Source organism: Ambystoma mexicanum, chromosome 8, assembly GCF_040938575.1.
Source record: "Ambystoma mexicanum isolate Mex_15411 chromosome 8, UKY_AmexF1_1, whole genome shotgun sequence".
Classification (NCBI taxonomy): Eukaryota; Metazoa; Chordata; class Amphibia; order Caudata; family Ambystomatidae; genus Ambystoma; species Ambystoma mexicanum.
The window spans coordinates 1,529,660,512-1,529,686,933 of NC_090929.1; the positions used below are offsets into that span (position 1 = coordinate 1,529,660,512).

At 43.7% G+C, this 26,422-nt stretch overlaps 1 protein-coding gene across 1 annotated transcript in view; it reads left to right on the forward strand.

Annotated features, from left to right (window-relative positions):
• SORCS3 (sortilin related VPS10 domain containing receptor 3) overlaps positions 1-26,422 on the forward strand; it is a 3,021,596-nt gene that overhangs the window by 1,995,221 nt on the left and 999,953 nt on the right. The gene's annotated exons all lie outside the window — the stretch shown is intronic.

Genomic DNA, 26,422 nt, shown 5'->3' on the forward strand with positions numbered 1-26,422 from the left:
TGGGCCTCATTTACTTTTTTGGGGAGCCTTGATAGAGCCAATGTGGTGCCACTTTCTATTGGGACCCCTTGATGGCCAACGGGTGTCGATGTGTACTAGATCCGGCACTTAAACCATGGATACTGGCTTTTAATCAAGAACATTTGTGCAAAGCAACACGTCTGCTCTATAAAGCACCAAGATCCCTGTGTTTATTCGTTGGTGTTTTTATTCGTCACTCTCTGTGTATGCTGTTATGCGTGCATTATTGCAGGGACACCACCATTAATGCACATCTCTTTCCAAGGAATCCACAAATGGGTGGCACAATATGCCTCACGCGTCTCTCTTTTGCATGGTGGGATTTGTATGCACTGCAATGCAACATAACACAGAGGGGTCAGTTCTGGCAGAAACTGGGATTGATGTGCGTCCACGGTAGTCATGTTGCAGTGTTGCACAGCTGGAGTTGATGTCACAGTTCTGATGTGGTGGATTCAGTGCTCAGAACCACAGATATCTCTAAAACAGCCAGTCTTTGCATCCTGAGCTCGGGTCTTTGCAAAGTGATACGTAAGATTAAACTATGAAGTGTTTAGCAATATTGTGAGCAAGACATGATCAGATACAGCAAACATTGGGCCTCATTACGACTCAGGCGGTAAGGGGTTTACGGCGGCGTAAACAGCGCCGACCCTTACCGCCTGATTCCGAGGTCCCTTAGCGCCATGGAGGTTTTAACACCTGCTTTTAGCAGGTGTTAAAATCCATGGCGCTAAGGGACCTTGATGTTAATTACGCCACCGTTATTTACGGTGGCGTAATTAACGCCTTCCCCACTCCCATTATGCCCTATGGGGCAAAAATGGGAATGGGGAAGGGTAAATGGGGATTGGGGACTTACCGCCCCGCCAACCTCGGAATGGGGTGGTAAGTCCGCCAACCACCATGGCGTAAACGTAGTTTACGCCATGGTGGTAAAGGTACGACCCAGGCGGTAACTTACCGCCTGGGTCGTAATGAGGCCCATTGTGATGGTTAGTTTCACACCACACCGCCAACATATCTACATTCTCTCTGTGCTCTGACATGTTTCACTGATGCACGCAAGTATCAAAACACGTATACTTGGATGAAACATTATGCAGTTCGTCTCTTCATTCAAGTGAGGTTCTTTTTTTTATATTTCAAAATGCAATACACTAATCACCAATATGGTTCTAGGTGGTTAAATTCCTGTGTTCTCTTCGTTTTCCTTCTGCCTTTTTTATTTCAATGGAGGGGTACCTCCATACCCCTCAACCAACCAACCCCACCCTTTCCCGTTCCTCAACCCCTCACAGCCTCTTACATTTGTACATCTACCCCCTCCCCACTGAGAAAAACAACATTGAAGTACATAACCAAACAGGTATTTATTTAGTTGAAGGAACAATGTACAACCAATATATATTTGCACTGAGATTTTAAGTCTGTATTGAACATTAGTACCTGGCGACGGTCAATCAGAATGTTAAAAACATTCTGATTGGCCCTTGCCGGGGCTTTACCCGACCGGGAATCCCTCAGCTGTGATTCCTTGCCATTGTTTCCAGTGGGGGGCATGACATCCCCTCAGCCAATGAGGAGGCTCGACACGGGGCCATCCCTGCTTGAGACTCCACACACCTAGAGGCTGACATCCTCCCCCGCCAGGGATTCAAGTACATGTTTTTTCCCCCTCCCTACTCCCCTGCAAACAATCACCGCACTCACGTTCTTATTTCTCCTTTTTCAGGAGTGAACGCACTGGGAAGACTTCTGACTCGGTAATGCCCCGCGGGTCGGGGCTTATTGCTTACTTGTTAACCAATGGTATTTCCTGTGAGAATTGCTACAATCAGTTGGTTCAATATAATAGTAGGAAAGAGAAGGGGACGAAAAGAGAAGGAAAAGAGAAGAGTGATAGAATGCAGGGAAACTGGGAGAATAGGTATTTGAATTTCACATCACTGCAAGCCATGTATATCTCCACCTGTCTCTTTGCCGATATTTGTCGATCTGTATTCTGAATGGACGTCATAACATATCAGTCACAGGAGGATAGCTCAGAGGCAACGTTCTAAAACAACGCTGATCAACACAGGCTCGATCCCGGGGTCCTTTCTGAGAAACATTTGGGTATTCAGGGTGTTATAAATAACCAATTACAGTTACAACTTAAAATATGCTGCTTACAGTGAACCGCTTTTGCACTCATCCCTTCTACATCTACCAGGCAGGTTTACTCTTACTTCTAATAATTAAGTATTTTAATTGTACTGTTGTCTCGTGCTTAGACACTGAACACATTTACACTCCTCTCAGAATGAACACGTGGGCGGAGGAGCTGACCAATGACTGTCCTGTGCCGTAGAATTAAGAAATCCTTATCAACGTCACAGTTTCACCCTTAGGCAATGGGTGGCACAATAGGGAAAGTGGTACGGTGGTGCAGGCAGTGTCTATACATCTCTGCGGGATAATAGACACAGTTTGCCTTCATATTCCTACAGTAACTAACATTACATAGCGGATTGAAGCACGGCAACTGCTACTAAATACATTTTAGAGGAATGTGACTGCCATCAGAACATAATGCCCTTAGTTATTGTATGGAAGAAGCCTGGTGGGGTGTCCTTAAAAAAGCAGGGACAATAAGTTGCCAAACCTTGGTTAATGTTAGGTTACCTCCTCGCATGTGTTACTGAGAGGGAAAATACAGCTGCAGTAGAGAATTGGATGCAAATGAAAACACCCAACTGGCAGCTTTAGGCTGCCTATGTTAGTAGCAGGTGAGTCCCTGTAGAACAAATAAACATCAAAGGCGGCAAGAAATAAGTCCTATGTCTCAACAATATTAACAGGCATGGACCGAGCACATGAACCGACCCTTCCTCAACCCTGAGCAACATAACATAGCTCAGTATTTAGCAACGAGTTCTCCTGCTTAAGAGAAGACGGGCAATTGATTGAAAGCTCTGGAAAAAATATGAGAGGTGACCGGAAACTCCAGAATGTGTGTTGCAAAACATTTAAAGGATCCCCAGAAAGATGGAGTCCCTAATGACATCTGGATCCTGCCGAAGGCGCATAGCATCCCAAAGTCCAAATTGTGAATCGTGTTAAAATCGTACCTTTCATATATCTCCCCCCAAAATAATAAGAGCTCATCAGTTCAGATTTTTATTTTTTTTATTTTTTTGTCCCTTGTTTGGATGGTCCACATTAAGTTTATTTTTAGTCATGATACGCTTTTGAAATAATATACATTTTATTTTATGTGCGAGGGTTTGGAGATAGTACACCTCTTGGAGATGTTTTTAGAAGGGAAATGTGATGACCTACATTGTAATCTATCAACAAATTATGTTTGTTGATGTAACGATAACATTCTATAGTGTATAAGGTTTAATTGTATATATGTAATTCTTCCTGGGTCACTAAGAGCACTGGTGAAAACTAGCCCAGTAGGGAAAACACCAGGTCAAAAGTCGTGGAGGATGACTTCAGAAAGCACAGAGGCCTTCCTGACGACCGCTTTCAAGTGACATATTCACATGGAAAAATTTATAGTAAATATGCACTCCAAAAATAAACACAATTTGGCATATTGCCATCTGAGTAGTACCTGAAGACAGTGTCCTAGCAGGCTTAACATTGGTTTATGGACAGGTATTGCAAGAAATTAGCTCAGAAAAGTTGCACAGAAAAAATGCTACAACATTGCAGACCAACCTTAGAATCACACTCCAATGTATTAAAAGGAGGAATGTACTCTGACTTGAATGCCTTTGTACTGGCGATGCATCAGGCAGAAAACAGCAGGAAAACCTAGGAAAGCAGAAGAGATATCAGCAAGTTCCTGGGGCAGAGAATTACTTTAAACACACTTTAAATGGGGTCTGATTGGGTGGCACAAACCTCCTGCCCACTCCAACTCTAGAGGAACGTGTATGCCCCAATGCTAACCTACCTGTGCAGTTCTGATGGGCAGCACCACTAACTTGGAAGTGGAGAATTTCCTCCTGCTGACAACTCTTTGCAGGCCTTGACTAAGGGGTCATTTTGGCTGGAACAGAGAGCGATGTGAAAAGACCACAGAAAATCCCCCAGACTGACACCGTATTTGTAGTCTGAATACTTGCAAACAGAAGTATACAAACATTCATGAGCTAGGCCTATGAGGTATTGTAACTTGGAGGAGTAGTTCCAAACGGGTGTAGAAGGCCGGAAAGACTGTTGAGCTTAGAACAAGCAGACCTAAAGTCAGAGCAAGATGGAGGGCTGCATAGGTCTGGAGCATCTGCTAGCAGAGCAGAAGGCAACAATGAAGGAAATAACCCCTGTAAATGGTGAGTGAAAAAAGAGGGAGGAAAGGGAGGCAGCCACATGTGTCAGCAGTGGCCTCCGGTCAACGATACGTAAAAGAAGGGCAGGTAGCATGGCACGGCCCGTAAGGAGTAGGCTGGCTGCAGGGCTGAATGTTTGTAACCTTTAGGGAAGGGACCAAGCCTGATTTGTGTATGGACTTTCCCCTTTCAGTAAGGGATTGGTAGACTGAAGATTGATAGTCTGGGGTGTCGCCCCATAGCGAATCCATAGGTTAAGATGAATTCTAAACCTTTCAGCCATCACCTCATTTGTTTTGCTGTAAACACATATTTCATAGGCTGCCACAATGACCCAGAAGCAGAGGGAGAAGAGTGTAGTGGCATTGGGGCAGGAAATGCCCCAGTTGGTGGACAGAAATGGCTGCTGAGATACAGAAGCCTTGGGAGCCGGACTGAAGCCCTCTAGGTGAAGTGGTAGACCCAGGTGACGAGAACAAGCATGTCGCAAGGCAGATGCACTCACTTCTGAAATGCTACACGCTGAGTGTGTCAGCATCTCTCTGGATAAGGAGATGCTCACATGCCCATGGGCTGGAGAAAACTAAGAGATGTCAGCAAAAAAAACACTCGTCTATATGGGTTATTACTGTGGTATAAGCAGTACCAAATGTATGGGCACTTTTTCAGATACATTTTAATAAAGAATGGAAAACTGTGAAGCCACTTATGCTGAAAACTCTCTATAAGAGCAACCTGGTCCTTGTGGAAAGGACTAACAACAAACAGATACCTATTGCAACCTCCAACCCTATTATATGCGTTGGAGAAGTGTATTTTTCAATACATTCAGCTAAGCCATGACTTCACCTGTCAACAATGGGGTTTACATTTTATTTCTAAAGCCACTTGTTAACTTGCTTGCCCTGAGATCTCTGGTCTGCTGTGGCAGTAAGTTAGCATCATGTTGTCCACATTGCTGTGAGACAGCGATAAAGAAGACGAAGGCTGTGAAAAGAGGACACTAAAGTTATGATACATTCTGGATTTGCTGATTTACTGATTCTGATTTTCTAAAATGTGATTTTCCCGCATTGGCTAATCATTCGACAAAGACATCTGTTGAAAGCATCCCTCTCTGTCAAACTAATGGCATCAAGTTTAATTTGCGCCTAAGACATTTCTTTGCGAGTCTTCAGTGAGAATGTAGTACCTCACCCACAAGGGAAGGGGCTGATTTGCAATGATGAACTCAATCATGGGTGGACTGACCTCTAGGAAACTCTGCAGATTTCCCAGTAGGCCTCGGCACCCTGGGCCTTTTTTGCATGATACACTTTTTCATTTTTTGATTTTCTCATAGTCAAAGGCTTGGGCTTGTTGAACATGTGTAGTATGGGACGACTGAATGCAACCTGGAAGCAGGGCATATATTAGTCAATGGAAGCACACTACTAACTCATTGATCTCCTGCAGCCAGGTATCCATGGTTAAGAAAACATTGCTTCTTTCTTCTCGGATACACTGCCTTCATGCTTTCTTTTTGCCCCAGACTGACACCGTGGGGACTGACGCCCCTTGGAACTGCAGTGAATGAGGCTGGACTCGTCATTACAATGGTGCCCTTAATGGATTCAGACTCATGGCTTGAAAACCCATCAGTCCCCCTAATAGGATTTAGCTACTCATTTGCTTCTATGCATTTCCCTTCCCTTGGGTTGAAAAAATGTATCCAAGGAGCGAAAGATACTGTCTCCTTAACTATTCCTGAAGAACAAAAGCAATATCAGCTGGAAGAGCTCTGGAGTGCGCCTGATTTATGGACAACCCGGCCAGGACACCTAATTACCTTAACTAGAGACATTGTTACTTCAGGTGACTCTAAATACTTCCTTAGTGTAGGCTGGTGAAAGAGAGATCAACAATTGAATACAAAGAGTACACAGTTGCTTAATGTAAAGGTTTTAAAGGTAGATGGCTTACTCATGCATAACTCGTTTTTTTTGTTGTTTTTTTCCACTACAGTGTTCCGATGACACGGTCGTAGCAATGTTGACTCTTATGGGATATGCCACATCTTCGATATTTGCATGGACAGAATATCATGTGCTGATAGTTAGATGTCCATAACCCCATGTGCGCATTCAAAGTACAGCTCTCGAACGCCTGTCTCTGACTGTGCACTTCATTATCCCAGTATCTATTATAACTATTAGAACATCACTACAAGATATGAATGTTGTATTATTTTTAGACGGTAGAACTGTGAAAAACACATCCTCTTCCAGTGTCAGAGGAGTTATTGTATGCCCGAGTTGAAGTGACATTGTGAAACCTCCTCGCTCAGCTAGAAACTATGTTGGCTGCTTTGAAGGGCCGATCTGCCCCCACCCTTCCCTGTTGTGCCCTTAGCTGCTGCCTATTACGCCTTGCTTTAGAATTGACCCTTATCAAAATGACACAGTGGCCATGTAAAAAGTAAAATGCAGTGCACCGCCCCATAATGCCTTTGATAGCAGTGATGACTGGAAGAAAATCCCATCGCCACCTTAAAGTAGATACATTGACCGATTAATACACACTTGAGAAAATGGTAATGAATGTTAACTTATAGTCTAAATAATGAACAAACCTGTGTCAAGTACTTCCGTCTTAAGTGAACTCACCTTCTGACGTTTTCAAATGTACACCGTCCATTGAAAAGCCCTAAATTACAACCCAGTGAGTAATGACATCACCATTTAATGCTGTAAAATGTACTGCTGCTTAACCGAGAGTTCTACTCAATAAGACTATAGTGTGTGGATGATTAATTTGTGCATTCTAATTAGCTGAACAATTTTGTGTGTAATTAATACCAGCCTACTTTCATTGATTAATTTCATTAATTTCAGCTGCTGATTATTACACGAGTAGATTGTTAATTAAACATGTTAATGAATAGGAACGTGTTTGTAATAAATCTGAACAAATCCCTATGATTGTAGGCTTCTGCTAAAATCACAAATAGCCATGGTTTCTCCTGGACATATGTTTGTGAATAAAGTATGGTTTAGTGATTTCCAGAAAATATATATTTAAATGTTCTATTCAGGGGTAGTCTGAAAAATGACATTTACTTTCCTAAGTTAACATTTTTCTTTGAGTGATCTCAGGACGCTTCTGCTGCAAGTCTATGTTGATGCTGTTAGCCCATAATGTCATCCTAAAACTAGTGCATACATGTTCTTCATATGCTTTATGGGTGTGCATTTAATGGTTTCTCGTTCACTATGGGCCTCATTGCAAATACAGTAGTACAGTAAATAACGGCAGTAAAACTCTTTTACCGCCACATTACCGCACTGCCGCACTATCATTTACGAGAGGAAGCAGAGGATCTACATTTTTCCCATCCACTCTCGTAACCTCTGTATCACCTCTCATTCCTACTCCCACAATCTGGTCCTATCTACAGCCCGCCCTGGACATCCTCACTCTCTTGCTCAGTCTTTACTCTTCTTTGTTTCCCTCTTGCAAAATCTCTATCACTCTCCCCACCCGGTGTGACATTTTCTTTTTACTCTCCCAGACCAAGTGTAAAACAGCAGCCCTGTCTCTCTGGGTTCTACCTTCCCATGTCTGCTTAAGGGGTGCTCCCTCCTAACACCTCCTGTCTACACAGGGGATCTGAATATGTTGCTTCCTACACTACTAGACACTTTAACACGATCAACTCCTATCCCTTTTCGGCTCCTGTTGTTACCACCTCCTATGTATGTCCACTTTTGACTCTTTTTGTTGCTATCTCTTCCTGGGACCTCACTGCTAATGCAACCTCCTTCAGTTTACTTTACCCTGTTGATGTGATCACCTCCTTCCTGATCTCCCATGCTGCCATAACCTCTTTCTGTTCACTCCCCCATCCCGGTGTTAGCACATCCTTCCATATCTCTCCTTTTACCACCACTTGCTTCAGTGTCCTCTTCCTTGCTAATGTTACCACTGCATTTGTGTACACATTTTCTTGCTCCCCACTGGCATCACTCCTCCAGCCTCTTCTGTTTATCCAGCATCTGTTTCTTCCGTGGTTCTCATGTGTCCGGCCTCCTCCAATGCTGTGCCTCCTGCAACCTACATTCAGTTAGTAGGGTCGGCTACATTTATACTGTGTAGCCCTCTCTCCCAGGGTGGGCCTTACTTTCGTAGTCTGCACCTATGCGTGTCTGTTAAGTGAAGGCTGGCATTGGCTAACTTCCTTGAGCACATCTGGGGCTGATTTGGGCTCGGGGGCTTAGACCAAATGACATCATGCCCCTCCACCATCTTGGAACTTAGATTTGCTGTTCTTATCTTCGACGAAGCTACCTTGCTGCCTTCATAGGGTGGGAGCTGAAGTGTTTCCAGGGTGCGCAAACCTTCACTGTTGATCAGTTCATTATTAGCATGCTGTGGGCAGGTAGCAGTATGCCTTATTTCCCTGTCTCTCTTAAAACATGGAGACACATACCCTAACATAAGGATCTGCTGGGCAGCCTTGGTCATCACTTTTCTCACAGGTTCAGATCAGATCGAGGGCTGGCTTGCCCTGGTGGGTCGATTGGGTGGGCCAGAGCACAACACTTGTGTGAGCCCTGTGGTAAAATAATTTGATTGTCCACAGCCCTGTCACCAAGTGACTAGGGTATCATCCGCATATCACCATTTGATCCAATCTCCACTGGTTCGAGTTGGCAACCTGCCCCCAGAGTCACTGCCCTGTCAAGTGAAGTAGTTTTGCTGAGCTCAATAGAGACAAGTCGTTCAGAATTTAAGTGCAGGTGTATGTTTTTCAATACTTCACAAATGCTCTAAAAACAATATTCCATCCAATATTTGAGCAGCCTACATTGTGAGCATGTGGCTTTTAACTGTAAAATTCTCTGCATCTAAAGTGTAGGTCACATGTTCAATCTGCTCCATAATTTCATTTCTGGAGAGGAATGAAATGGAATGGAAGCTAAACCTTTTTTTTATCCCTGCACAATGTGACTTTGGAGGACCTCTTTCTATCTTCTGTTTGGTCTCATGTCTGCTACAGAAGACGCTTTATCTACTAGGGTTCCTGGAACATTTTAGTTTAGCATGTCATCTCAAATGGAACATTGAAGTCCCTTTATTTTTCACTCAGGCCTCGAGCAAATGTAACTTACTGCATACAGATGACATTCTGCAGATTATGCGTCCCAGAAATGCATTCACATTTTAAACAAAAGCTTGCCCTTTCTGAAATTCCCTTCAATACTTGGACTACATTGGGACCGTGTAAGGAACGATATTGTTTACATGGGTGTGCATTTCCCTTGACAGGTGATTGGGTAAAGAGAGTCTACCTGCACGAAAGGTTTATGCAGCAGGTTTCAGCTGACACATAGACAATCCAGGCATAGGGCATGCTGTGGCATCGTGCACTGGATTGTGCTCCCTGCACCAAACTGGGCAATGCTTGACCCAAGGCCATGTAGTTTTTAGAACAGGAGTGCATGCAATCCCTTTGCTGCAGTGGTCACTAGATATCTAGGCATTAGGAATGCATGTCTGACCCTTTGTGATGCATGGGTGGGTGGGAGGTGGGCCCACTTGGCCCATTGCAGCCCCATGCATCCCCACAGCCTGCACATGTGTCAATTGAATTGCACATGTGTCAATTGAATTGGTGCTTTGCCTGAAAGGGAATGTGAGATAATCCAACCAGTTATTTGCTGATCACAATATTTGTATTTGTATAGTTATATATGAATGTATGTATGTGTTTATTTTGGACACCTACTGAGCAAAGACTGAAAGGGACGGTGTGATAGATATCAGTAGGAGGTGCATTATCACATCAGATGATTATGGGGTAAACTTTACAGCAGGGCATTTCTAATCAGCATACCAATATCATGACATATGTAACATTTACAGTTAGTAGGGAACGTGTGAAACTGCGGAAAAAGGGAATGGGGTGGGCTGTAAAGATAAGGAATAATGGATTGGTGACCGTGTAAATGTGTTTTTGAAGAGGAGGGTTCTTATGTATTTTTTGAAATGCATGAAGGCTGGACGAGTGTGAAAGTTGGTGCTTTGGAGGTCCCACAGTCTGGGGGAAAAGGCTGGGAATGTGAGTTTCCTCTCTGTTTGTTCTTTGCATGTATCATGCTTATGCGTGTCCAAGTCATGATTATCAGTGATGGTGACCCTTTCTGCCAGGCAGGAGGGAGAATGCAATGTGACAGCGTTTTATCTGATGCAGATGGCTTTTAAAGTGGTGCAAGTGTTTTCTATTAGCAAGTGATGCTTGTTTAGCGTAGGCATTCTGTGCTAGTATCTGTGATGGATTACCATCTGGTGAGAGTGTAGAAGCACTGTCTTTTTGGTTTCTTATTAAATAAATACAATTATATGGGTAATTCCACCTCATGAAGGGAAATCTGCTATTCAGGTCTCCCTTTCATAAGCTCCATGCAAAAGCATAGCATACAACAGTGTCTTGCTGGATCATAATCCTGATCTGCAGGCCTGCTCTCCTGTGGCACAAAGAAGGCCATTGGTTAACAGGTGCCCATTTGACAGCTGTGGTGACAACCAAGTCACTGCAACTAAGGGATTGCATGCACTCCTGTTCTAAAAACGACATGCCTGTGAGAATTGCTATCCTGGTGGCATGTTAAACTGTAAATAATGTCATGCCTGAGTTAGAGTATGATGGCTAGCAGCTCTCATAATTATCCATCCACATCAATTTGATATAACAAGTGTGTCAGAGCCAAACCCAGCCTTTGAATGGTTATGTGTATTTCTCCCAGCAAGTCTGTCACTGCAGCTTATGGCAAGACTGTAGCCCTGAGGGTTGCTTCTCTTTGATCCTTTTTGAGGGCAGGTAGCACCCTCTCCAGTGACACAGTCACAACACAGGACACTGTCCTGTTAACATTAATCAAATGGCACATCCTTCACAAAAGCACTACCGTCAAAAAGGGTGCTGCATACCAAAAGAGCCTTTGAGTTTATTGACAAGGGAAAGTGAAGGAAACTGAGCTAGTGTAGAGAGAAGGGCTCAGACTTGCTGGAGGATGTTCTACACTCTTGCTTTTCTTTATCTCTATCCTTCCTTACTGTCCTGTCCACTTCCTTTAGCACACAACACTTTCAGTTTTATGTCAGAAGGCAAACAGCACTTGTCTCAAGAACAGGGATTGGACTGCCTAAAGCAAGCCTGCTTTAGTCCAATCACATGTGAACTCTTGCCTTTCAAAAGAGGGGTCTCCTAATCCTTCAGAACAAACACCTAAGGAAGAATATATTGGACCTCTGTTAGGATAGTTGATTTTTTGGAGACCTCCACCAGTGATATGAAGACTGAGTGTCCAAGGCAGGGACAAGTTCGGTTCCCTACCCATCTCCATGGCACATTGGAGGTGCCCTCCTGCTTGAACAAGAATTGAATCTCTGCCAGCCACATCACCACCGTGAAGGACTCCTGAACCTCCCTTATTTAGGAACCCGAGAACAAGGTCATGACTTGTCCCTGATACACCAGAGTGGACTCACAGCATCCTTAGAGCAAAGCCAGCTAGGATCCCTGTTTTTCTTCACAGAAAATTGATCAAACTGAATTCAAACTGGGTTTGCCAAAACTCGAACCTCAGGACACACTAGTGCTGCTTTTGATACTCAACCCAACCTTGGAACACCTGTGCTTGCAACTTCGAACTAGTTCAATGCTGCATTGTTTCCTGGCAAAGCATGTCACCTGCTTAGCTTGAATCTACAACTCTTCTCTGGAACCTGCTCAAACTGAAGGAGTGTCACTCATGTACTTGATTCAGCAGTTACCCCATGACTTGATGTGGCTTGACCTTAAACAGCTGCTTCACTAAACTGCACATCCAAGCAACAGGATCACCCCTTTGAATTACCACTGACCCTAATGATTTGTACTGCCAGAGCATCAGGAATCGACCATTCTCAGCGATTGCCACACATCCTGAGTTGGCTCGACCGCAAACAGATCCTGGTGAGCGCTAGGACTTGTTTCACTGAACACCCCCTGCACATCTGCATCTGAACCGGCTCGCTGCCCACTTTCTGCTCGGGCCAACATGATCCGTAGTACTCGAACTGAGCTTGATTCTCTTGCAAAACAGCTTGAAGCCTGATTAGACACTGTTGATCGTCCAAAGAAGATGTTATTTTCCTGTAAATACCCCGTTGGTCCATTTTGGGCCCTAGAGACTGATTAAGTCACTTGTGCACCTTTTTCCTCAAATGCATATCCTTTTAAAATAACATCGTGGCTATTGAATTGCCTTTAAGCCCTGCATTTTGGTCCCAGCATGATTAATTCTCTCATTTCTCGCATATTCTCTGTTCGTTCCAAAGGGCTGGGTTTTGTACAGTTTTCTTGCAGATTTTGTGTATAAAGTATATACATGTGTATAGACCTTTATTGGACATACCCTTTATTTTGGACTGTTATACTTATCTGTTTAAATTGCTACTGACCCACATTCACATCCCTCTTGAAAGTATAGCTTTCCCTTGTTACCACAAAGGAAAACAAGGTATATCTCTTAACTGTGTTTCTTTTAACTTTATGATTGGGATCACTGTTGGTTTGTAGAAGTGTGATGACTGAGTACATAGTTTTACTACCACTCACCATTGTAAACCTGCACCACGGTATCTACAGAGGCATTGGATGAGGCAGGTAGCATCATGGAGGATGCTTCCCATAAGTGTAAGAGTGGTAATGAGTAGGCATGCCATTTCCTCCATCCAGTTGATGTAAGACGCAGGATCATATGGTTGATTTGAGCCTTGTGTCTGGTAGAAAGTACTCCATGTTCTGCAGGTGTGATAGTTTGTACTGTGTTACGTGTGTTTTCTTTGCAATATGTGTTTTAATGGAAAGATCTATGTAGAGGGTTGGGGCACACATGTAACTGCAAAGTGTTCATGGACTGGATGTGTATGTGGTTAGTCTTGTGTTTGAGGAGAAGTCATTCCACCGTGTTGAGATTTAGTTTAGTATCCATCAAAGATCCCATTGTTGAATTGGCTGAGGGAGGCCATTCATGGTTGATATTTCCAGGTAGTGTGATGATTCATCTGCATATTGGTCCATGTGGATCTTATGTCTAAACAAGAGGGATAACAAGAGGGATTGCAGGTATTCATGAAGAGCTTGTATATCGTAAATGAGAGGATGAACACATTGGGAGTCCACACATTGATGATTTGAGGGTTTTCATCCGGATAAACTAATGACTGTTTATCAGTTAGGAACTGAACCACTGGAGGACATTCTCTCTTATTCCCATGTAGTTGTGCAGTGTGTTGTTGAGAGCTTGATGTTCTACTGTGTCAAATAGGCTGCAAAGACATCGATGAGTACCTAGAACGCAGAAATTCCATTGTCAAGGATGTGTAGTGAATCATTTAAAACTTGGATAGTGGCTGTCTCTCTCCAGATTAAAGCCTGTCTGTTGGAGTCATTTGGCCCTAGTTTATGCTTAATGCTGAGTGGCTCTGACCCTTTCAATGAAGGAAACGTGTGAGATGGATCAGTCGTTTCTGAGGTCAGTGCTTGATTCTTGAGCAGGAAAGTACTTTTTTCCAGTTCTTAGGGTAGTTTGGAAGATATCCAGAATGAGGGATCTGTATATTTACATTATTTTGCGAGCAAGGCCCGTTTTGTTCCTAATATCACAGTGGGAGCTCTTTCGATCCTGAGATAGTTTCAAAAAGCCCAATTTGCCATCCTTATCATGGATGTAGCAATTCATTTGAGGTATTTACAATACATATATTAAAAAAACATAAATGTATATGATCATTTAGGATGGGGGATGACAACATCAGGTTTTTGTTTTTTCAGCTCCAGAAATTGGGCAATGATTTGTTCAACTGCCAGTAAAAACATATTGGGCCTCATTACGACCCAGGCGATAAGTTACTGCCTGGGCCGTGACTTTACCACCATGGCGTAAACTACGTTTACGCCATGGTGGTTGGTGGATTTACCGCCCCATTCCAACCTTGGCGGGGCAGTAAATCCCCATTTTCCCATTTACCCTTCCCCATTCCCATTTTGCCCCATAGGGCATAATGGGAGTGGGGAAGGCGTTAATTACGCCACCGAAAATTACGGTGGCGTAATTAACTCCATGGTCCCTTAGCGCCATGGATTTTAACACCTGCTAAAGGCAGGTGTTAAATCCTCCATGGCGCTAAGGGACCTCGGAATCAGGCGGTAAGGGTCGGCGCTGTTTACACCACCGTAAAACCCTTACCGCCTGAGTCGTAATGAGGCCCATTGCAACTCTATTCTATGCTCAAACTTAACATGGGAACAGGTATGCATAGATAATTAAACAATGTCCCGGGAGGATAAGCAACACAGGTTCTATCCCCGGGTCCGCGCTTAGAAACCTCTGGGTGTTTAAGCGTGTTAATAATAAGCAACTAAGACAACACAAAAAAAAAAAAACAATTACGCAACTGAAAAAACAAACAATTCCTGTAACAGCGCCTCGATCCCTGTGGGCTGTGTGAGCGTTTTAAAAATGCAAAATAAAATAAAATAAAAAAAATCCATACTTTTACAATGTGCCCTTCCTATGTCCTTTGTCAATTTTCTGAAGTGCAGGGATGGAAGTGATCACCTCAGGCTTGGTTAACAAGCCCCATCATGGATCAGTCATTATGGAGTGGAGGACCAGTATTCTGCCTTCTCATCTGCACCTAATATGAGTAAGATGAGATCCCTGCTTCTGTCTGCATCTAAAAGAAAAAAAATGGACAAGGAAGATACACATTGTCCCTCTCAGTTAGAATGGACCAGGACTGTAGAGTACGCCTCGATACGTTAGATAAAGGTCCCATCCCCATCGTATTCCATGTCAACCTTTGTGTTATTTTGTGTTGTTTACCTTGGTTGGGCGTTTATCATTGTGTTTATGAAAGCAATGAAAGCCGTTTGTGATTGTGTCATATGTTATACAAATTAAAAAAACGTTCACCTGCCCATGAAGTCACAAGTGGAGAAAATGAGAACTACTGACATGGACAAATATTTATGCGAGGTTTAAAATCAAACACCACATCAAACACACTGCAGCTTTTTGTAAGACGATCAAGTTGAAGACACATTAGTATCAAGTGTTCTTTTACACTTCGGTCACCTTTTAGTGATTTCAGGGGCCCTACGTTGATCCTCTGCCAGGCCTGCTTTTTCAAGTTTAGCTTCCTCTGGAAAACAGCCTTTGTGCTCACTGAGGAAACGAAGAAAGGTGCCCTAGAGGGTTTTCCAGTGGATACGCCCTTGATATCTCGGCAACTCAGAACCAAATGGTCAGGTTCTGGACACTTCAGATCGGTTGCAAAATCCTCAAGCCCAGTATTATTATCAGGCTTGCACTAAGAATAAACTATCTGGGATTCTACTGCAAGGCACACCCCAGAACCCAGCTCTACATGCCCATTGACCTAATCCCCTTGAAACCTCACTTTCACTAGTAATGTTGTCTTCTATCTCAGAGACCTGTTCCATTGCATCCTTACCCCGAATCAAACATATGAGTTCCTTATTAGCTACACATCCATTGTATTTTGGATAGAAACCTTACCAGATCCCCCTACCAATGACAATTTCTGACCACAATTACGAACTTTTCTAGGTTGGAGTATGCACGTCTCTTATAGTCCTCCCTTCTCCTAAACAAAGTGAATCTGTGGATGTGCTCATTGGTATAATGCCACAATGAACTGAATCACTAATAACTACTGGAGTGAACTAGTTTTATTACTGCCAGTAAAAGAATGTATGTAGATAAAGGCAGAGTTCAAAAGGAATGTTTGATGTGAATTTGACAGTTTTTCCATATTTTTGGACCACGCTCTGTTCACTTGTCATGCAACTGTCACGTCTCTGAAGGAGTATCCCAAAGAATAGAGGCCAATCATTTGATACATTTAGGTCTATTCATTTGATGAACATATTTTCGAATCAGGCATTGAGCGACTCATTGCGTAGTAATGCCATTTACCAGGGCAAGGGACATCATTCTCCCACAGTTTTCTCCTTCTAATTACAGGAATGTCATTTTGGATGGCCACTCTAATTTGGTATCATTGGGAGATAAGATTGCGGAGACATAGTTTCCAGCTATGTTTCATTTCTCTATGAATGACTTTCAAGCATTTGAGAAACTGCTCAAAGTTTGACTTTGGCACAACTGCTATTCACCAAAGAAGACTGCAGAAGGAAACCATGATCCCTTACTAAGGGGTTAAAAGTGAAATGAGAAATGTGTATGTATACTGCAAATTGCAGTACCGTAATTACCTCCAAGGTCCCTTCGCGGGTCCCGTCCTTAAGGGCTGGTAAAACCAGCCATTAAGGTAGGGACCCGCAAAGGGACCTCGTAGTAAGGTGGTAAGGGATTACCGGTACCGGTACCCTTACCGGTACCGTTAATCCCTTACCGCCATCCGTGTAATGAGGCCCAGTATTTCCTTAATGTTGCCCATTTGGCTGTTCCCTTAGATACACTGTCAGTCTGCCGCCTTGGTTAATGGACCCTCGCTTCTCTCGGGCCCTTCACTTGGGTGGCAGGCCTTTACAAACAGGGTCGGCCCACCACTGAGGGGCATATCACCCCAGTATTCATCTAGCAGCCCACTCCTTTGACAATCAGCCATGATACAATCGTGGACCAACAGTCAGCACATGTTTTATTAATCTGGCTACTTGGCTATTTGACACTGGCCAGCCAATAACTCATGGGCTGGAAAGTTGCAACTCTTGAATTTGGAAACAAACATTAACTCAATAGCTACTGAATACCAGTGGTCGAAGTGTAGAACAAGAAGTAGTGGAACTATGTTCCCTACTGGCCTTCGCCTACTCCCCACAAACCCCATCACCACGCCCCCTCCCACACACAATACATGCCCCCAAACACATGCTGTGCTGTTTAAGGAAACGTGCAGTGCGTTGCAGTGAAAGTGCAAGTTTAAACTTCTTCCTACACTTATAATTTAAAACAAAACCATTCCGGGACGGTTTCTTTTTAAAATAAAAGTATAAGAATGGTAAAACTTGATTTAAAAAAAGTATAGGAGCACAGCCCCCACCCGCTCCTGCTCACTTCGACCACTGCTGAACACCCATAATGAAAAAAAGTTTATTGAGAAAACATTGGCGTCAGCAACAATCTGGTCTAAGTGTTGATCGTGCCATATAAATAGTGCGCAATAGATACATTAGGCAGTATTTCCATTTTCAGAATTTCTTTAGTCTCGTCACTAAAACAGGATTTCTTTAATTTGTCTGCATACATATTTCTGTTTCTGATGTGCAATCATACATATTCAACAGTAACATCTAATCCGTCATTAAAACAACCAAGATCTGTTCCGCATGTGATCTGAACAGCGCTTCTACTCTAGATAAGGAGGTTGGCACGATGTTAATGAACTTAGGTGTAGCGGTGACTCTGTGAAAGCCTGACTTTTGGTGTTAGATGAAAGCATGACACAGTGGAGTTGGATCATTAAGGCCTCTCAGAGTTAATGGTTTCACTATGCTAAATGAAAAAGAACACGTTCAGCGGTGCATCAGTAATTCCTCAACGAAGATTGATATCCCTGCTGAGTTAAACTAAACATGAATAACATTCTCATGAACAAAACAATGTTCGTTAGGCACAACTATAACATCTTTATAGCTCTAGCATTCTTTTATATTATTACATTAGTATATATAAGTACATTGTATAAGAACGTTTTGCGTGTTTGTCTTTTTTCTTCATTCTGCTGTTTTGTAATTATTCTGTGTTTTTAATCAATTGGCTAAAGGTTTGTATAATTGGGATTACAGAGCACTGAGCTCAGAAGGTACATGTGTGTGTTCTGAACACTGTTCTCTGTGGCACACCAATGGTCCCATTATAATACATGGCACACCTTAGAACTTGCATATACAAATCAAATAATATTCTTATTACAGGCCAGTTGTGACATCACAACTGACCCGTAATAAGAACATGAAATGACGACTGGTTTGTAGTTATTTATTACGGCTCATTTGTGCCGTCACAATGCCGGCTGCTCGAGCCATCGTAGAGCAAAAGTCATGCATTTTTTTCAACACGTTAGTAAAAGTCGTGACTAACTTTCCAAACTCTTTTCTTGTAAAATACCTATCTGTGACATTTTACAGCCATTAGCTGATAAAGAAGAGCAAGAAACTGCATGCTATTATTTTTTTTTAAATTTGTTTTATTCCAAATACACACCAAACAATATATAAACGATGTAAGAACCGCAATTACAACCATTGCCGTCAAAAGTGAAGAAACACAACCACAATAAAGTTATATAAAGCATTTTCAGAACTCCCTCCCCTCCCAGTCCTTCCTGCACAGCAAATCAAATCAAAAGATCATGCAACTAGTATAAATCTAGAAATGTACCCAGTTTTAAAACGTTTTAAAGTGCATTGTGTTAAACTGCTTAATCTATTTTTCGGCAACAAACTAGAAACTGCATATTTACTGTATTTATTTTATAATTCCAAACTGATTCTAAATTGATTATATGTATCAGCAAGCAGAAGATCTGTTACATTACAATGAGCAAGAGGCCAGGCAATAAAGGAGTTGACAGTGCATGGTCATGTATTACCAGGATCGGCAATCCCCTAGTGTCCGTACAAACGATATTGCAAATCAACTTGGGGTTCTCTGACCTTATAAAATAATTCAGACTTAGTCCTCAATTCCTCTGTTTGCTCACAGAACTTGTCGGGGGGAAATTCTGCCGGGGTCAGCCGGGCCGTCCGCAGACCTCCGGGCAGGGAGGCCCCAACTCCTCCAGTATATCACAGATGAGATAGAGTATGAGACACACACAAGAAGCAAGGTGACTCTGCTGTTTATTAGACAAAAACGGCAGGGATGGGTCAAGGAGCGTACGCGTCCGTCCTGACACACACACAATCGTAGGGCTCGCAGGCCCTTTTTACCTTGGTATGACGCGCTACTTGCGTCACATTGGAAAGTTAGCAAAAAACCTATCGCCACTCTTAATTGGTTACTCGAGTGGTAGGGTTAGTATAGCACACGTATAGAGAACAATGTTAGTGGTCGAGGGTTAGTCAGGTGATATATCTGGGTTGTCCCTACGATTAGATACATGAGAATTGTTACATGAAGACCCCTGATGATTGGTTAAAGTTAATGGCGTCAGTGATAGGAGCCCCATGTTCTGATTGGTGCGCCCGCGAGCTTCCCAGCCTGGGACCATCGCTGTTCCCAGCTCTCGGTGTACCTGTCATTTGCAACAATGTTTCACTATGGGTACGTGCAGACAATGTGAGGATTTATTCATAGCTGGAAGGCCGACTGCTCCCACTGTCGCAGATGTCCATTGAGCCTTTTTAATTGTATCTGCTTATGTCTTGTAACGAGAGATCCAGACGCTTTCTTTCTCCTGGGCTTGGCATCCTGTCAGGTTCGGCTTGGTCACGTGAGGTGGGACCGTGTTTGAGGCATAATTCTGCACAATTAATATTGTTTTTCCACTGTGTGTCTGGTTTAATTTGCAGGTGTGACTTTAACGTTGGTGTGCGGCGTGCGAGGTTGCAACATCGTGCCCTTGATGATTTGCTCTTGGAATGTGGGTTTGCAACATTGCGACCTTGGCTGGTTGCTTCGCCGGGCTTATTCTGCAGGATCAGCAATCTGACTCTTGTTCTTTTAACGTCCATGGAAGCTCTTGCTTGCGGCCTACTTAGGCCTGGTGTATAAGTGGATCCGTCTGGTGCACAGGCGCTTTAGGTTACAGTACCATATAGTTTCATGACCCGTATCGTGTCTTCATTATATTTCTCATTGTGGCAACTGGTTTTAGGAGAAGCGTGAGCAAGCTTTTTTAGATGAGTTCATGACGTGTCTTGCGTTTCTGCATTTTGAAAGCCTATGTAGAAAATAATAAAGATGCACGTCCGTGAGTATGTCTGTCGCCTACGTCATAGCACTGAGTATATTCTTCGTGTAGATTGGTGCGGGAGTGTCCAGTGTGTATATTTGTACAGGTGTGCTAACCGTTGGCTAGGTCGTCATGGCATCTCTAACGACGTGTAGGTTTTAGTCTAGTTGGTCCGTGCCGCAGGTGTCGGCATGGCTAGTGCGGGCTGCTGGGCAGGCAGATGGACACATCCGTATGTTCCTGTACCAGGGTATTTGGTCGTCTGGTAGATGGGCAAACTCTTCTCGTGGCGGGTGTCTGGGTCGTGACCCTTTAGGCCAAGCGCGAGAGGTGAATGACGGGAGCCTGGTCTTCCATTCTCCCACTTCAGTCCCCCCTCTGGTCGACTTGTCGACCACAAACATATCCTTTTCGTTGTCTCCTCTTACTCTCCATATCTTAGTTATTCCTCCTAAATGTCCATAGTGGTTCACATGATCTTCAAATGACCAATACATATATTCACAGGTTCCTCCAGGAGTACAGTATACCCATTTCCCTATGTAGCTCCTGGCGTTTCTTGGGTTCTCGATCTTCACCGATGGTGGGTCTAGATGGTTGGTGATGATCTGGTTGCGCAACTTCTCCCTCTCCTGTATTATTACGCCTGTGTATTGGCCGTCATCTGCTGGCATCAAGGGATGCATACCGACCATTTCAAGCAACTCGTCAGTGGTACGTGCCTTCCGGGCCTTCCAAAATCTTTTTATGATCAGTGTAGCTCCAGCCAAAATAGTACAACCAACTATAATTTTCAGTCCATCTGACAGCCAGGATGGCATCCATGACCATAATAGTGAAAACCAGCTCTTATCCTTGTTTACACCGTTACTTTCATCCATCATTTTAGAGTGCATCTGGGCCAATTGTGAAACTGCTTCTGTCAGTGTACCATTGTCAGCATCGTTGGCAGGAATGAACGTGCAGCATGATTGTCCTATCTTTGCACAAACACCTCCTTCCATGGATGTGAGAAGGTCCAATACATATCTGTTCTGGAGTGCTACCATCCTTATAGCTCGCAGCTCCTCTTTTATTGCGTTGAATCCATTTACTGTAGAATTGATGATCATCATTAGTTCCCATCTAGTTATCTGGAGCCATTTTGCGTTTGCGTAGGCCTGCAGTCCCGGATGTATGATTGAGGAGAAAAACATTGCTGCTCTGCTGAATAGTCTGTGTTCTGGCGGGATTGAAGTGAGTGCCGTTTCCGACCTTCCCCACAGGTAATTTCCTGTCAGAGGTTCTCCTTGTCTTTTCCTTCTGTTTAGGATGGTATCATTGCTGTTGGTCCTATTCCCTTGCTCCTCCGGAGGTGTGGCAGATCTCTTCCTTCTTTTGTCCCCTTCATCCATTTTGGGAAAGTTCGCCACATTCACGTGCTTCTTTGGTATCACTAGTGATGGTACATTGACGTGCACCATTGTGCACACACCATTCCACAGGGGAGGCAGTGTATGGTATGCCTTTTCTCCACAAGCCTAATAATGGTCCATTATTACTGCTGTTCCTGCTCCCCCCTCAGGTAACTCCATCACGCTTGCACAGTTGGTGTTATATCCTACGTCCACCTCTCCTTTATGCTGGTAGCATACCTTGGGCGCAGTCAGTGGCAGTATTGTTATTGGGTCTTCATCCGTCTCCACCCACGTGAGCATGGGTACGTACTTGATCCACGTCGTCCAACATCTGTGGTTGTGTGCCTCGATAGTTGAGATAGTTTCTTTTGTTACCATGTTGCTGCCGATCACTCCTATCTCCCAATTGTTGTCCAGGTACACCTTCCCTGTTATCGTCACCAGTGGCCTTTCCCAACACCCTGGTTTACCAGGAACTTCAGTGGCGTACCAATCACATGGTAGATACTGCAGTGTTACTTTCTTTGTTTCTCCTTTTGCAGGACCACTTGTTATGTATTTGAATGCTTCAGCATGTAAACTGCTCTTGTGGTAACTCAAATAGGTCTTGAGGAAGTTGTTTTCATATGGGTATGAGTCTCGTGTTTTCCATACCATATGCACCACTGTCCCTTGAAATCTTCCTTTCGTTTGGAACAGTGCCAAGTATATTATGCATCGTGCTGTCTTTTCATCTATTTCTGTGGCAACAAATGTTCGAGAAGCACTCATGGCGTATGGTATTAATGAGCAAACGTAGCAGCTGTCCTCTGTTGTCTGCTTACCAATGCGGGTCATGTGTTGGTACCATATGTTGTTTGAGACGTGTGCTGGATCTTGTATATAATTATCAATACCTTTATTGTCTGAGTATGTGCTGCGTTTAACTCTATTTTGCTTGTGTGCAATTTTACTAGTATCACCTGATGTAACACCTGTTGCAGCAGGGGACGGGGGTGTATTAGGTTTGGGTGCAGCAATAAAATGAATAGCATAGCTGTACTGCCATACAGAGGCAGCCAAGAACCCGGTGATCATCAAAACCCCTATTAGTTTTATTACATACGCTAATTTCACCGGCATTTTGCTCTTAGCTTGCTGCAGTCCTGGCAGCGTATTCTTGCGACGTTAAAGTTGCCCGCCTGAAAATTCTCAAAATGATGGTTATTAAATGTTAGTTGTTGTTTTTCTTTAAGCTCTCCCTATCAAATAGTCATTCAGTGCCCAGGCGAAGAGCTGTTCCCACGCTACTCTAAGTGATCTATCTCTTAGCACCGGCAAGTATGGGTGGAGGTGGGGCATTGAATATTCTATGGCCAAGAGGAATGCTGTGTAGTAGACACGTACCCTTCTCCTTTTCAGGTACGTTGGCCTTTTTTATTTCGTATACAAATTGGTGTGACAATTCTTCCGGGTAGTTATCGTCTGGGAGTACCATCTACTCCTGGGCAGTGAATTTGTTAGTTATCTATTTTCTTAACAATACAATAATACGCAGTTCCTGCATGTGCGAGAGAAGAGAAAAGAGAGCATTCACGTGTCTACATGTGTACTTGTGCAGGCAATGTCCTTCAGTTCGGTTATTACTATTTTGGGGGTAGGGGTCAATGGGCAGGGGGTTTGGGCTTAGCTGGCGGAAGTATTTTTACTCTTTGAGCGTGTGACCATGGGGTGGGCAGTATGGGGATCACCCCTTTCTTCGTCAGTTATTGTCTCCGGGGAATCTGGGGAGTGACAGGGTATGGGAACAATTGGGTCGTTGGCTGTGGTAGAACTCTCTTCCGCCGTTGGTGATGTTGTTGTTGTTCTCCCAATGGATATGTCGGTGGCGCTGGGGCGGGTCTGCAGTTTGTAGATCTTTACATCATGTAGGTGGTTCCAGGCACGCTTGTCCTGTAGCTTTACTGCTCTTGTTGATACTTCCTCTACCAGATGGGGGCCAGTAAATCGTTCATTATTCCATTTCCTGTTGAAATTGCGAAGTAGAACGTGGTCACCTTTAGCAAGTTTACACAGGTTTTCCTTTTCCAATTCTGTATTCGCGCCTTCTTGTTGATTGCTGTTAGACCCGCCCCGTGTGCGCTCGAGCTGTTGAGACACAAACACAACACTAGTAATCAAAGAAGACACATATTGGTACATTTCATCACCTAGAACACTCGCTGTACTTTCGTGGTCGGTAAATGCTCTTGACGTTGGGGTTAGGGGAAGGCGCATTTGACGTCCGGTAACCACCTCGTGTGGGGTGAGGTGGTGGTCGGACCCTGGTCTATTCCTTAGTTCAAATAGGGCTAATGGAAGGCAATATAACCAGCTTTTCTTTGTTGTTTGTTGTATCTTTGCAATTGCCTCCTTTAATAGGCCATTCAGGCGTTCACATCTACCGTTGGCCTGTGGGTGGTAGGCACATGCGAATTTGTGTTTTATGTTCAGCAAGTATGTGATATGCTGGAACATTTCGTTTGCGAAATGTGGGCCATTGTCTGACCTTAACACCTCGCACACTCCCCACCTGGGGAAGACCTCCCTCACTAGGAATTTAGCTGCTCTAAATGCATCTGGGTGTGAACAGGGCCCTGCTTCAATCCACCTAGAGAATGGGCATACTACTACAATCATATACCTATTACCTTGACATATGTTGATCATATCAACATATTCAATATGGAGATGCCGAAAAGGTCCCTCTGGCCGGGGTATAGTACCTCTTATTACTTTTAGGGTATGGCCGGCCGTAAACTGTTGACATGTGAGACAATTGCTGATAAAATTCGACACATGAGAATTGAACTCGGGGCAGAACCAATCTTCTCTAATTCGTGCTGCAATTACTTCCTTGCCTGTGTGGGCTGGGTGATGTAGTTGGCTCAGGGCGGTGTTCAAAAGTGCCAATGGTATTACAACCTTTCCAGTGCCACCCTGGCGCCATAGTGCGTCGGTTGGTGACATTGTGCATCATCTTTTTACCCATATTTCTTTTTCGGCCATTGGTGCAGCCGCTTGTAGCTCCATAATCTGCGTGGCTGGGAGATGGGTGTACCCTTCTTTTATCAACATCTCCTTAGCCATTCCCCTCCCTCTCCCTCTCTGTGATTCTGGGGGGTTCCATATCTCACCAAAGTATGCAGCATATTTCGCATGTGCGTCTGCTGCTGCATTCCCTTTTGAGACGTGGTCTTCACCATTGGTGTGTGCGGTGCATTTTACTAGGGCTAATTCTTGGGGGTCATTTATTACTTCAATTAGTTCAGCCAATAAGAGGGCATGTTGCACTGGAGTGCCATCAGCTCTCCTAAACCCTCTTCTTCTCCATTTTGACAGCCCTGAGTGGACAGTGGATGTAACATATGCACTGTCGGAGTATATGGTTACTCGTTTGTCAAAGCTTTCCTTCAATGCCAATATTAGTGCAACCAGTGCCGCGGCTTGAGCGGAGTAATGCTGTGGTAATTGTACACATTTCATAGCCACACACACCGGTACCTCCATCATTTTTACCACTGCTGCCCCAGTTCTCCTTATCCCATCTCTTTGATCAATAGTTGATGACCCATCAATAAACAAAAGCTCACCTCCCTCTAGTGCGTTTTCTTCGACTTTTCTAGTACATGAGTACATTTCAGTTATTTGCGTACAGTCATGGGCATAATCTCCCTCCTCAATTACTTCTGCTAGGAACCTTGCAGTGTTAACCGTGCTACATCTAACAATTGCTAGTTCAGCTCTAGACAGAATGATCTCATAACCTGATGCCCTCTGCGTGGTTAGGGTGGACTTAGGTTTATTCAATATTGCAAATAGTGCATGTTCCACAAACAGTGTAGTTGGACACCCCATGGTTATTGCTGATGCTTTTTCCACTGCAAAAGCAGCTGCAGCGAGACCTTGTTCGCAAGGGAAGTGACCTAACATCACAGGATCCAAGTGACCGCTGTAAAATGCTACTGGTTTATAGCCCATGCTTGTTTTTTGGGCCAATACTGCTTTCATTACTGCTGAGTCGCAATGTGAAAATATAAAAAATTGTCGCTCATAGTCTGGGGATGCCAGTACTGGAGCAGTTGATATCGCATCTTTCAATTCATCAAAGGCCTCTTTCATTTCCATAGTCCACCCCAACTTTTTCTCCCCTTTATTAGCTTCCCTTAAAGCCTCAAGCAGGGGTCCTATGTACGAGCTGTAATCAAATACCCATGCTCTACAGTAGTTGCACAGCCCCAGGAATTGCTGCAGTTCCCTCACAGTTTGTGGCATTGGAGTGCTTGAAATGGCCTGTGCTCTTTGTGGTGCAATCTTTCTTCCATGTTGGGATATAAGTTGACCAATGTAAAGTGCCTGTTCTTGGCAGTATTGTATCTTTTCCATGTCTACCTTGTACCCTTTTTCAGCCAATATTGTCAACATCTTTAAGGAGTCGTCTCTGCATTTACTTTCGTTTGTACTGCAAATTATTATGTCATCCACATACTGCAACACTGTGCTTTCCACTTCAATGTTACCCAAATCCATCTGTATTACTCTATTGAAAATTGAGGGTGATTCGCAATACCCCTGTGGCAATCTGGTATGTTTCCACTTTGTATTTCGGTAAGTGAAGCTAGTCAGATCTTGTGAGTCTGGGTGCAATGGTATTGAGAAAAAAGCATTTTTAAGGTCGATCAC